At 39.1% G+C, this 14,774-nt stretch overlaps 1 pseudogene; it reads right to left on the minus strand.

Annotated features, from left to right (window-relative positions):
- Positions 1-1,095: 1,095 nt before the first annotated feature.
- LOC118389350 (myosin-8-like) lies at positions 1,096-4,311 on the minus strand (annotated as a pseudogene).
- Between the last annotated feature and the right edge of the window lie 10,463 nt (positions 4,312-14,774).

A 14,774-nucleotide genomic window follows, 5' to 3' on the forward strand; every position in this document is an offset into this window, starting at 1 on the left:
TATCTGAGTCGCGCGAAGGCAGGCGACAAGTTTAAGTAAAACAAAAAGCACATATAATTTCATGCTTGTCTCTCACCTTTAGTAAAGAGGTGAAGTTTATTTTTTAGTAATAGACATTGTCGTTATCTGTAAAGTTATGTACATCAAATCCATCATTGGGAGCGGTTGGTTAAATCAAAACGTTCTCTTCAGGCCTAGATCAATGGATACGTTTTAACTATTGAATTGTGTGTGAGTATCAATAGTCATTTGGTATTGAATGCAGTGAAATATATAACAAATTATAAGCCAATGTATTTGATAGGAATTTTCTATATTACTTCAGTGTAATCGAAATCTACAAAATAGAGCCCAGAACATCTCATATATGGCTTTGAGAAGTCTGATATAATAGTTCATCGAGCAAAACCGTCTTCCGGGCATTGTGCTCCATTTTTTGTTTTGTCATTAACCAAGGAACGTCTAAGCATTTCCGTACATTATGGGACATTCCCAATTGGAAAATGTCTGTGCTCTCCCAGACTCCTCCGTTCTCCTCTCCTCCATGACCTGGAAACTGAGGATCGAGGAGAATGGCAATTCGTTAGGATGACCTTCTTTGACAGAGGAATGTACAAAATAATCCTTGGGGCAGGTAGCGTGGAATGGTTTTATAATCCACATGTTTTAAATTATTCTCTACTTATCATTTTATCTATAACATATCTTGCACAACTAGCTACATTTGTATTTATCACTTTACACATTTATTTTGGGATTCCACCCCTGTAAACATAATTTACCTGATGACTCGTGAGCAGAGGAGGAGTCTCATTTCATGCAAATGCATTTGTTTCCAGAGAGAGGAAGGAGGTGAGGTGAGCAAAACCATTTGAGATTCTCCCACTGATAATTTTTATGGGGTGTGTTGCCTATCCTTAAACCCTTAAAACCATATTTATTTTTTCACAACTTATAAACATTGTAGAAAGTATAATGGAAGATTGCATACAAGTACACAACCCATTAGCTAAAACAAAACATGAACTATCAATACGATACGTTATTGCAGCATAATGATAAGAAGAAATCACAAAAACAAGGAGATTTACAGGCTTTGTCAGCTCACTTTATTGAATGACTATTTTATACGAGAACATTTCATCGGGAACTCATATTGTATGACTCCTTGTCGATGTCTCTCTTCAGGGCTGCACTTCATTTTTCAGCTTCTTTTCCCTAAATGGATTAACAAGAAAAAGGATCATGTATTTTTTGTTTATTTTATATGTAGTTGCACATCATTCATCTGTAATCTGGATTCATTAAAGTCGACATATCTAAGGAAATCGGAGAACAAAATATTTGATTATACCTTGCCAACTTCACAACTCTTTGCTCTCATTTTGTTGACCTGTGACTCAGAGATGTCTGCACGCTCCTGAGCTTCCTCCAGCTCATGCTGCACCTTCCTGTACCTGGACAGGTGAGTGTTGGCCTGCTCTTCCTGTGGGGGTGTCAAAACACTATTTAATATTCATATAATGTAAATAAAATTACATTAAAATAAACAAAAAACATTTAAAATCATGTAGAATAACTGAATGATAGAGTCAAAGTAATGAGTGTGTGTGATTGATTGACAGATCTGGTACCATAACTACACTATTTTGTTATTTATTTATTGAGACTCATGCATGCATTACAATGAAAGGAAGGAGTTTATATTTTATACAGGTTTTTTTTCCGGAAAATAAAAGGCCGTGGCAGGGGGCATGGCAATGGGCGCGGTCAGACGGTTAGTGTGGCTGAATTTAAAAAAAAAACTTTAGCAGCCCCTATCTGCTTTTAGTACCGCTAGTATTTACACACTAGTGGTGCTGGGAATTAGCTTGCTAAAAAACATAAATAAAATAACATTTCAACTTACTCTGTTGATTGTCTGTAGGCTTGGTCCTTATGCAGGGGGGAAATTGAGAACAATTGAGAAAAATAATTGAATCGAAAATAAATTAAACAGACTTTCCACACTTGGGTCTGTTGTATAACCACTTCCTCTCTGCTTACCTCATGTCAAAATAAGTCATGCACATGCTCCATACCTGCACAATAAAGCAATAACTTGTGGGGGACTTATTTTGACATGAGGTAGAGAGGAACTGACCTCGCTGTGGTATACTGCATAGGTCGACAACAGACCCACCCTTAGAAATTCTGTTTAATTATACATTCCGTTAATTTTATTTTTTCTTCACATTCCCCCCTCCAAGGCTACAGACAATCAATAGTAAGTGGAAATGCAATTTTATTTAACTTCCAGCGGACAATTAAAAATTTTTGCAAGCTAATTCCCACGATGCTAGTGTGTAAATACTAGCATTGCTAAAAGCAGCTAAGTGGTGGTGTAGAGAGATTTTTGCATTTTTAATCCAATTTCCTGTAATTCTAAACATTTTGCTATGGAGCTCAGAGAAAATGTTGCAGTTTAAAGCTAATTTCCTTCAAATCTGTGAATTTTGCCATGGCTAATGATGTGTTCCTTTGGTCAAACATAATAACAAAAGCAATACTGCTAAATTCAATATTTCAGGAATTTTCTATATTCTCTGACTGCCTAGCTTTTATTTAGGTGATTGTTAGTTCTCAAAGATTGTATTTTGAAATAATACATAATTCAAATAATCCCAATCATTTCAATTGCAGAAGCATCCCTGATATATATTGAAACTACTTGCAGTGATTGTCCCTTCTGCGATAAAGCTAAAACAAAGACTAATACACTAATGCCAAAGTTTCTGCACCTTGTAACACTACATAAATACATCTCAATAAAGCAAGATGTCAAGTCAACCAAGTAGTGTACTTACGGCATCCTCAGCATGTCAACCAGATCCTGGAGCCAGTTCACATTTTTCTTGTCCTCTTCAGTCTGTAGGTTGTAAAATAATATACTGTAGGTATTATATCATGTGTAGCTTTATAAATAGACTGTTATTATAATTACTAAGAAAATAATCTTAACCTGGTATGTGAGCTCCTTGACTCTTCCCTCATATTTGCAGACCCCTGTGATAGCATCCATGTCTCTGTTCAGCGTCAACTTCACCTTCCAGCTCACGAACCTGAAATAGAAGACTTGTGTGTTTTGTTCTCAGATGGGATGGTAATACTAAATTATAACTAAAGTGTTGCCTTTTTCAATTATGGAGTCAACCTTCTTTCAAATTAATGAACTATACATAGCTAAGGAGTTTACCCTAGCCTCCAGTTTCTGGAGTTGCTTCTTTCCGCCCTTCATGGCCAGATTCTCAGCCTCATCCAGACGGTGCTGCAGGTCCTTCACTGTGACCTCCAGGTTCTTCTTCATCCTCTCCAGGTGATAGCTGGTGTCCTGCTCCTTCTTCTTCAGGCTCGATTACTGCCAAATGAAAGTAATGTCCTTAATGTGCACATAATTATAGCACTGGCAATGTTTGGCTCCAAACGAAGATGGCATTGTTACACACACTTGTTGGGGAAACTTGATTGTGCTGACAAATAATGAGACATTAATGGCCAAGACGGCTATCCTAGTCTACTTATAGTTATGTAATGTATGTCGACTCACATCAGTAATAGCCTTCTTGGCCTTCTCCTCTGCATTTCTTGCTTCCTGGACAGTGTCTTCCATTTCACCTTGGACCTGAGTAAGGTCAACCTCCAGCTTCTTTTTAGTGTTGATGAGGCTTATGTTCGAAACAAGTTATGACAACGTGCTTATGTTAAAAGTAATACATGGGAAGCACATCTTTAATTGGGCATTTTGTAGACTTTACCTGGGAGTGCAGCAGTCCCACGCGCTCACTGGCATCAACCAGCTCCTGTTCGGCCACTTTGCGGCCTCTCTCTGTCTGCTCCAGGGCAGCCCTCAGTTCTTCAATCTCAGCCATCATCAGGTTATTCCTACTCCATGATAAACTAAAGCGTACCTTGAACGCTCCCTGGAGGTTCTTCATCTGTTTCTGGCGTGCAGCTTCCTGGCGGTTGGCATGGCTCAACTGAATCTCCATCTCATTGAAGTCCAAGTTCTAGCCCACGAACTTGAACTTGGTTATGCAGCCCTAAAGAGAATAAGCAAAATCCTAGGGATTCCTGCCTTGCTTCTCAGCTCATATCAGAGACATGACAGGAGAATGACCGGTAAATACAAATTGAGAGTAGCCCATTATTGTCAGGTGACTTGCTGTGTAAAATAATATGTATTTCCTTGCTCCATGAAATGTATTCAATGTTAACAAAACAGAGTGATAGGAAACCATAACTATACCATGAGACTGTCACATAGGCCTACAGTGTCATAGGGCTGTAGCCTAATGCGATTAGTGAGAAATTAGCTTTACGTAAAGTAAATACAATGCTGATATGCTAATATTTACATAGTGTAACATGCTGATATTTAGTCCTGCAGTTTTGTCTGTAATGTCGACAGACATAATAAGTACCCCCCCCCCCACACACACACACACACTTTAGTTGCAGAGATTCAGAGGGCTACAGTCAATGGAAAGCGCTGCAAAGATAATTAGAAGAGCATACGCAGATATAGACCCAGACAGAGCAGAGTTGCTGAAGGAGGATGAGGATGTCATCATAGACATCCATGTATCCTTTGATGGCACTTGGCACAAGAGAGGATTCACTTCCAACTACGGGTTAGGTATGTGCATTGGTGCTGGTACCAGCGAGCCATAGAAAATGGTGAAGATCCACCCTGTCACAAAAACCTTGGAGGCCATACATTTTTTAATAGAGAGGCTGCACAGAAAATGGTACCTGTATATCATAGGATGCCAAATTATAATGCCCTCAAAAGAATGTAGCACGGAGGAACCCACAATGCAAATGAATGTCTGAACTCTGTAATATGGTCGCGATGCCCCAAAAGCCGCATTGACGGAGCAGCCAGTATGGCAGTAGCCACGTTCAATGAGGGAGCCACTGCTATAACGAATGTGATGAACAAATTGTGGCTTGACCGAACTTTGGTGACACTGGAGCAATCAGAGAGGAGTTGTGAGAGCTGATGCTGCTTCAATGGAGTGTGCCAAGCGTAGGCGCAGGTCCCAAGACACAGTCAAGAGAGTGAAGCGTCAACAGTAACAATTCAAAGGGGCCTTACATATGGGACAGGCATAGCTGTTCTGCACGTTTCAACAGCCATACAAAATCCTTGTATGTAAACAAATTGAGCAAAGTGATATGCGAATTTGCCCAAAACTACATATTTGCCTATCAGACCAGTATTCAAAGCATATGCTCTATTGTTTGAAACCAATGTGTTAAACGTGCTAATGTATTTGTAAAATGTATAATTAATGTTTATTTGTCAGTTTAGAAGTGATATATGAATAGAAGTTTAATGTGACATAAATGGTCATATTTATGGAAAGTACATTTTAATTGCATTAGCCTATCTTTATCGGCCATTTTCTCAAAATGACATGTTCCCAGGGCGCCAATTCATTTTTCTCAGCCTTCAAAGGATGTTCATTCCCATTATTCCACACACAGGTTCTTAGGTCTTATAGTCAGATTTTTCCAGAGTTTTTTTTTTATAACTTGTGTCGTTTTGATTTGAAGTGTCATTTTATGTGTAAATATATGCAAATATGCATCCGTCATACAAGTGAATAGTGTTTTTTAAATAATTCCATGACATGACAATATTTTGATGAACTGATAATATAATAACTGATAATATAATAATAATAACCCTAACTGATCTGTAAAAGTCTGTCCATTGAGTGTCGTATCGCAATAAAACAAAACAAAAACATTCTGCCTTGAAGCAATGTGTTAAAACAGATTCTTGTAATATGCTAATTATATATTATTTTTTATAAATAAAAGTTGGAATACATTAATATCTTGTATTTATCTATACTTTCCACTGGTAAAGTTTCAGTCTGATGAGAGTAAAGAAAAAAATCCCTATTAGCCTGTGGTGCCTGGCCTTAAACTCACGTAGCTCATCTATGCTACATGACGCTCTGTGAGGTTATACAGCACAGTGGGCTCATTAAGGTGGGTCATCATGGCCATGTCCTCATTTATATCATGCATTGGAGGGTTCATGGGGTGTATATCATGCTCCTTTACAGTGATGGTCTGTGACAGAAAGAAAATTAACATTTATTATGTTACTATCATTTATAGAGTTTATTAGATATTCTTTCTATAGTATGATCACAGAGTCAGTGCTTCATTTTTACAAAATTAATGCTTGCTAGTTATTAAAACACATAAGGTGGCCATACTTACTTGCCCACATAGTTTTGACAGTGGCTTTGCCACCCTCTTTACCCTGGTGAACTCTTTTGAGGTGCATTTCTTTGGGCTCAACCACAAAGAAAGCTATTTTGGCATCAAAGAGAGCAGCCTGGGCCAAAACTCTATCCCTTTCTGGCTTCCAGAGGCAAATGGTCGTTGTGCCAAAGACCACAATCTCTGTGTCAGTCGTCATGATGGCACCTTACTCTGGGATGGGGAAATAAATGTAAATCAACCTTATTATTATGTGGTACATTCTATATTGTATCATCACAAATATAAAATTGAACAAAGCTTGATTCATTATTATTCATTCTGTTATGCCATCTTCATAGTCAGTGTAGTACTAATAGTACTATTAGTGCTACTACATGCAAGCAAAGTGTTAAAGATTATATCCTTGTCAGTTTAACTTTACAGCAAGGCCATTCAAACACCACCTAACTTGGCAGTGTGTGTGTAGATATAACCTTTTCATAAATGAACAGGCAAAATAGATGCTTGAGACCAGGTCAGCAGCAGCATCCATCATCATCATCATAATCATTATCACCATCATAATCATCATCATCATGACAATCCTCATCACCATCATCATCACCATCATAATCATCATCATCACCATCCTAATCATCATCATCCATCATAATCATCATTATGATAATCACCATCATCATTACGACAATCATCATCACCATCATCATTATCATTATCACCATCATAATCATCATCACCATCATAATCATCATCACCATCATCATCATGATCATCATCATAATCATCATCACCATCCTAATCATCATCATCCATCATCATAATCATCATTATGATAATCACCATCATCATTATGACAATCATCATCACCATTATCATAATCATTATGCTACGCATCATCATCATAAAAATCATCATAATATCATAATATCATGATCATCGTCACCCTCATCATTATGACAATCATTATAATCACCATAATCACCATCATGATGATCATCATCATAATCATCATCATGATGATCATCATAATCATCACCATCATAATCATCATCACCATCATAATCGTCATCATCAACCTCATCACCCTCATCATCACCGTCATCATCATCATCACCCTCATCATCATCACCATCATCATCGGCATAATCAAAAGCAGAATTTAAGTGCAGAAACATGCTAGACTGAATTCATCACCCACAGCAAAATTGGTGAGTGCTAATTAGGTGGGTCGTTTCACCAATTCGGTGCCTTGTGAGATGTGTAACTTGGTCATAAAAAACTTTGGATTTCACCAACTTTTAACATTCTGTCATAAAGAGCACATGTTCATCTTCATAAAAAAACAAGTTTTCCCATCTCAAGATGCTAAATAAAATAAAAAACTACTTAAGTACTACTCTAAAGTATTTTTACGTAAGCACTTTACACCACTGCCTGTTGCACACAACAAGCAGAAGGGGATTTATCGCTGATTTAAGATAAAAAAAACCTTTATTCAGCACTTAATAGGCACTTACTATAGTATTTTTTTTTATTGTAGTCATACCTTGTGGGATTGGTAATAATCTGAGAAAGATTTAGGGAGTCCCATTGCTTTAGGACTTGGTCAGGTGGTTTAAGCATGTCCCAGTTTGGGTCACCAAGCAGGACAAATTCAGATTTAGCATAAGGAGCCTGGAGAGAGCTCAGGGCAGGTAGGGTACAGGCCGGTGCTGATGGAGGACGATACACGCAGCAACAGTCAACAAAGAGCTATTTGACATTTTATTTGTTAAAACCAGCAAATCAAATTGTTTGGGGACAGACTTGGTGGAGACAACCGAGCGCTGAAGGTATTCCTTGGTAAAGATTGCCACTCCACCGCCTTTGGAGGATCTGTCTTGCCAAAAAAGGTTATAACCAGACAGGTTAACATCAGTGTTGAAAACATTCTTCCTTAACCATGTCTCAGTAATGACCAACATATCTGGATTGGAGCTGTGAACCCACACGTTCAATTGATCCAATTTAGGTAATAAGCTTCTTGTGTTAACGTGCAGAAAATCCAGGCTTTTACGAGAGCGAAATCATTGAAGCAGATATCAGAGCACAAGTCAGAATTGGGGCTAGCAACAGTAGATGGGCCAGGGTGTACATGCACATTTCCAGATATTATCAGCAGTAACACAATCAGGGCACAGCAGAGGACAGGGAGAGCTCTGCAGTGTTGATCTATGACATTTGAATGTGCATTAGGTAAAAAGATCATATTGTACAGCAATTTCATCAGGTAACATGAATACAAAGTCGGCGAGAGGTGGTGGGAATAGGATGGGAGGCCAAGAGTCCTTGTAACCAAAAGAGAGTCAGAGTTCCGAGTGTGGTAACACACATAGTCTGTCCCACGGTTGGATCAACAAGCAAGTTCATAGTCAACAAAGCATGCAGGAGTCATGAGGCAAATAGCATAAAGAACAAGAAAAAAATATAACGACTCGGGGCTTGTCATTGTAAGTTCAGAGTCACGCACAAACAATGATTGTTTGCTGGAGGCAAGTGAAAGTTTGGGAGAGAGGTGGGAGTGTGGTGGGGGTACCTGTACCAGGGAAAGACAGGCCAGAGCAGACGGTGAACAGATCGCCTTGGGTGGAATCAAAGCAGCAGTGCAGCTGGAAATGGGAGTAGGTGTCACACCCACCTGGGCGAAGCTTTTTTCTTGAGGTAGATTCTTTGTAGAAAATGTCAGGGGATTGTCTCTGAAAAGCTGACGCTGGTCCAGGAGAACTCGGACGAAAATTTCAAAAAGATATATTCCAGGTCGAATAAACTGGTCAAAATAAGTAGAGAATCAATCTTCAGGATGTTATTTTCATATATATCCAATAACGTTCCAACCGGATCATACGTTTTCATCTGCAGCCAAATGGAACGACGGTGACATCAACAGGGAAATTGCATTCTGCTAAGACAATGACTATTTCCCCTCCCATTCAGTCAAAGTTCACACCAGAGGCTCCATTCCACGTTCTACTGAATGAGGACATCTAGTGGAAGGAGTAGGAAGTGCTAACATATCCATATCTTATTTGGAAGGGAAGGGGCGATGACGTCAAATTTGACCCACATTCAGAATTTCACTTCCTGTTTGGAAGATTGCCTACCCTATGAGTTCTGTTATACTCACAGACATAATTCAAACAGTTTTAGAAACTTCAGAGTGTTATCTATCCAATTATAATAATAATATGCATATATTAGCAATCTCGGACAGAGTAGGATGCAGTTCACTATGGGCACACAATTAATCCAAAGTGAAAATACTGCCCCCTATCCCCAACAAGTTAAATAAAGGTTAAAAATAAAAAATTGTATTTTTAAACATAGGCATTTATCCTGATGCTATTTTCACTACTTGTAGCTCTCAGGCTACATAGACATTTATATTATGCATATAAACAGTACTGCCAATAGGGCTCTCACTCGACCCGCAAAATCCTCTCTCTGGGATTTAGGATCCTTGTCACTACTTTTATTTTTGCTACAAATTCATTTAAATGACTTACTGAAATTCATTGGGTTGTCCTGTTCTGATTTGTGAATGTGGTGTTTCCCCCCAGGTAGTCTCCAGTGGTGGTCTAGTCAGGGTGGGTCCTAGTCGTCTTTGGTCGGGCAGGAATTTCCTTCACTTTCCCACGAAGAGTGTCACCGGTGTCTCCTTCGCAGACCCTCACCGATGCCTTCCTCAGACAGAATCACACATCCTTGGTCGTCACGCCAGATTGTTGTGGAAATGACCACTAAGGACCACAAAGTCAAGCTTAAGTGAATGTATGTTTATTCACTCCAGCGAGGAGATTACAGATAAACAGGATTTAATGTGGAGTTTAGTCAGAATCTCTGACGAGGTATTTCCCCCTCAGCATATTTCTACTATCGCTACGGGTTACAGAAAGATACCCAGAGACCGGCTGCAGAGGAGGAGAACACCTGGCAACCACAGTCTGGGCGTTCAGACAATATCCTTCCACTCCTGATGAACCGACCTTGTGAGAGCAAACCTCAGACACCCTGTCTGTCTACAACAGGCACATTTCTAAGTACGCAACAGGTCAAACATGCATGATAAGTGTGAGACACTGAAAAAGCAGAAAGAGACACATTAAAATGCCACTACAAAGTACCTATACAAATACCTAACATCACTGATTGAGCTGTCGGCTCTTCCAAGGCTATATGAGTATGACTCCCATTTTATGAGAACACGTATCGATACTCAACATGCCACTGGTATTTCTGTGGTTTCACAGAGATCAGTTACATTGTTTTAATACTTATACATTTAGTAAAGCTATTGTGAGCATTGTTGAACACAAAAAGGATGATCTAATAAATGTAACTATGTAAACTATGAAGTTATTCCTGACAATAATATGTAATTCTAGATGAAGACCTCTGTTCTCTAACAGAATGCAGTATTGGAAGATTGAATGGCGGCCTGGTCACATTGGATATTAAGCCTCCCAAAATTGTGGGTTGAATTTCATTATGTATTTATAGAATTGGGTCACTTGTGATTGACCATTTCTTAACGTTGTGTAAATGTTGATCTGCGAAGGATATCAGTTACTGAAGTTTAGACATTATTTTGGTCTTATGTTGACACTAGTCTCCCCTAATTCACCTTGGCACTGCAGTTTAGCTGTGGAGAAGCTCTCAAATGTCACTAGCATACTGTTCCTGAATCCTTTGATGTGACAAGACTTTGATGTGACAAAGTAGCAAAGCTGGGCTTCTGAGAATGATGATAACTCATGACAGTGGAAAACGGCTTATCTCCTTGAAAAGGAAATATAAAGGACTGCAGAATTGTTTTGTATATATGATATATACAGTGTATATACAGTATATAGTTTAAAGCTATAGTTTGTGCAGGCAGTACTCTTTGTAATACATGTATTTAGCAAAATAGTGTAGAATACTCTAGTTTAAAATCTAATGTTCTGTAACTAGCTTTTCCTTTGTAAAATGTCTATCATTCTAAGAAATGAAATATTATTTAGTTGGGAAACCAAACTTAATTGACCAAAAACTAAAATTGAAGTTTGCTTCTAAATAGCCTCTTATCTTAGGTGTTTTTTTCAGGGGCAAGATTATATAACCTAATAGGAAGTGATGTAGCTTTGACCTAACCTAAGGATTGTACCTTTTTAAAAAACATTTTCACCTAAAATTACATACCCAAATCTAACTGACTGTAGCTCAGGCCCTGAAGCAAGGATATGCATTTTCCTAATACCATTTGAAAGGAAAAACTTAGAAGTTTGTGGAAATGTGAAGTTAATGTAGAGTAATATAAAACACTAGATCTGGTAAAAGATAATACAAACAAGAAAAACATGCATATTCTTTTTGTTTTGTTAAATCATCTTTGAATTGCAAGAGAAATGCCAAACATTCAGATAGGAGTCTAGGTGTCATTACCACCGTTTTTCACGTACTCCTGTTTTTTCTCTAGTCCCTGTTTTCTAGTTCTCACAGATTTGACCTTTCTGCCTCCCCTGACCCTGAGCCTGCCTGCCATTCTGTACCTTTCGGACTCTGCTCTGGATTACTGACCTCTGCCCGCCCTGACCCTGACCCTGCCCGCCGTTCTGTACCTTTCGGACTCTGCTCTGGATTACTGACCTCTGCCCGCCCTGACCCTGACCCTGCCCGCCGTTCTATACCTTTCGGACTCTGCTCTGGATTACTGACCTCTGCCTGCCCTTGACCTTTCGTTTGCCTGCCCCCTGTTTTTGTAATAAACTTTTGTTTCTTCAAACTGTCTGCATCTGGGTCTTCTCCTAAGCCGTGTTAGAAAGTTGTATTCTTATTTAGGTTAATGATAAATATAGAAGCTTTGTAGCTTTCATCTTCATTGTGAAAGTTTTATTCTACCTTTATTTAACTAGGCAAGTCAGTTATAAACAAATTCTTATTTCAATGACGGCCTAGGAACAGTTGGTTAACTGCCTTGTTCAGGGGCAGAACGACAGACTTTTACCTTGTCAGCTCAGGGATTTGATCTCGCAACCTTTCAGTTACTAATCCAACACTCTAACCACTAGGCTACGTGTCACCCCAACTTGCATTATTGTGATTATCTTCTGGGCTTTCATCCCTTTTAAAAGTTGCCAACACAAGTGATACACATAATTGGTACATTGTGGTGTTTTAATTGTTTAGTTTCTTTTCATATTTCTACAAAATATCTTCGAACATATGTAAAATGTATTTTGCCTTTAATGTATTTATAGGCTACTGCAGGCAAATTGAATGACACTGCACAGTCAATGTAAAAGCTTCTTGCATTTGTACACCATTTTGAATCGTGAAAGTACCAGCTAGGAAACAGCCACAAAGGTATATACAGTGGGGAGAACAAGTATTTGATACACTGCCGATTTTGCTGGTTTTCCTACTTACAAAGCATGTAGAGGTCTGTAATTTTTATCATGGGTACACTTCAACTGTGAGAGACGGAATCTAAAACAAAAATCCAGAAAATCACATTGTATGATTTTTAAGTAATTAATTTGCATTTCATTGCATGACATAAGTATTTGATCACCTACCAACCAGTGAGAATTCCGGCTCTCACAGACCTGTTAGTTTTTCTTTAAGAAACCCTCCTGTTCTCCACTCATTGCCTGTATTAACTGCACCTGTTTGAACTCATTACCTGTATAAAAGACACCTGTCCACACACTCAATCAAACAGACTCCAACCTCTCCACAATGGCCAAGACCAGAGAGGGTGTAAGGACATCAAGGATAAAATTGTAGACCTGCACAAGGCTGGGATGGGCTACAGGACAATAGGCAAGCAGCTTGGTGAGAAGGCAACAACTGTTGGCACAATTATTAGAAAATGGAAGAAGTTCAAGATGACGGTCAATCACCCTCGGTCTGAGGCTCCATGCAAGATCTCACCTCGTGGGGCATCAATGATCATGAGGAAGGTGAGGGATCAGCCCAGAACTACACGGCAGGACCTGGTCAATGACCTGAAGAGAGCTGGGACCACAGTCTCAAAGAAAACCATTAGTAACACACTATGCCGTCATGGATTAAAATCCTGCAGCGCACGCAAGGTCCCCCTGCTCAAGCCAGCGCATGTCCAGGCCCATCTGAAGTTTGCCAATGACCATCTGGATCATCCAGAGGAGGAATGAGAGAAGGTCATGTGGTCTGATAAAACAAAAATAGAGCTTTTTGGTCTAAACTCCACTCGCCGTGTTTGGAGGAAGAAGAAGGATGAGTACAACCCCAAGAACATCATCCCGTGAAGCATGGAGGTGGAAACATCATTCTGAAGCATCTCAAGGTCCTGGAGTGGCCTAGCCAGTCTCCAGACCTGAACCCACTAGAAAATCTTTGGAGGGAGCTGAAAGTCCGTATTGCCCAGCGACAGCCCCGAAACCTGAAGGACCTGGACTTCTGTATGGAGAAGTGGTCCAAAATCCCTGCTGCAGTGTGTGCAAACCTGGTCAAGAACTACAGGAAACGTATGATCTCTGTAATTGCAAACGCAGGTTTCTGTACCAAATATTAAATTCTGCTTTCCTGATGTATCAAATACTTATGTCATGCAATAAAATGCAAATGATTTACTTAAAAATCATACAATGTGATTTTCTGGATTTTTGTTTTAGATTCCATCTCTCACAGTTGAAGTGTACCTATGATAAAACTTACAGACTTCTACATGCTTTGTAAGTAGGAAACACTGCCGATTTTGCAGGTTATCAAATACTTGTTCTCCCCACTGTATGCACACACACACACACACACATACACACAACTGATACACACACATCACAACTTCTGCTACCAGTCTCTTATTATTTTTGCACCATTCTGAATAGTGATAATACCAGCTAGGACACACACACACACACACACATATATTCATGGTACATACACATCACCACTTGTGCTACCAGACTCTTATGATTGCTAAATGCTGCACAATTTAAACATTTGCCCCAAATCCCCAAAACAATCATATATAAATTGTGCCTTCCTGTATTATACTAACATGTGTATTTTATTCTACTGAGCCATTTACTTAATGTTCGTATTCATTTCTTATCATTTCTCATTGTTGTTGCATTGTCGAGAAGGGACCTCCAAGTAAGCATTTCGTTGGACATTGTACATCGGGGTATCTGGTACATACCACTATAATAAAAAAATGTACTTGAACTTGAGGATCCTCAATTAACTTCCTAAAACCATCTAGGATGGAGAAAGGCCCATACTTCAGTTGATGTGACACGGATTAAGGTGATCAGTGTTCATACACATAGAGAAAAAGGTGCTATCTAGAACTTAAAAGGGTTATTTGGCTGTCCCCATAGGATGACCCTTTGTAGAACCCTTTTTGGTACTAGGTAGAACACTTTTTGGTTCCATGTAGAACCCTTTCCACAGAGGGTTCTACATGGAACCCAAAAGGGTTATGCCTG

The sequence above is a fragment of the Oncorhynchus keta genome, chromosome 10 (assembly GCF_023373465.1).
Source record: "Oncorhynchus keta strain PuntledgeMale-10-30-2019 chromosome 10, Oket_V2, whole genome shotgun sequence".
Taxonomy (NCBI): Eukaryota; Metazoa; Chordata; class Actinopteri; order Salmoniformes; family Salmonidae; genus Oncorhynchus; species Oncorhynchus keta.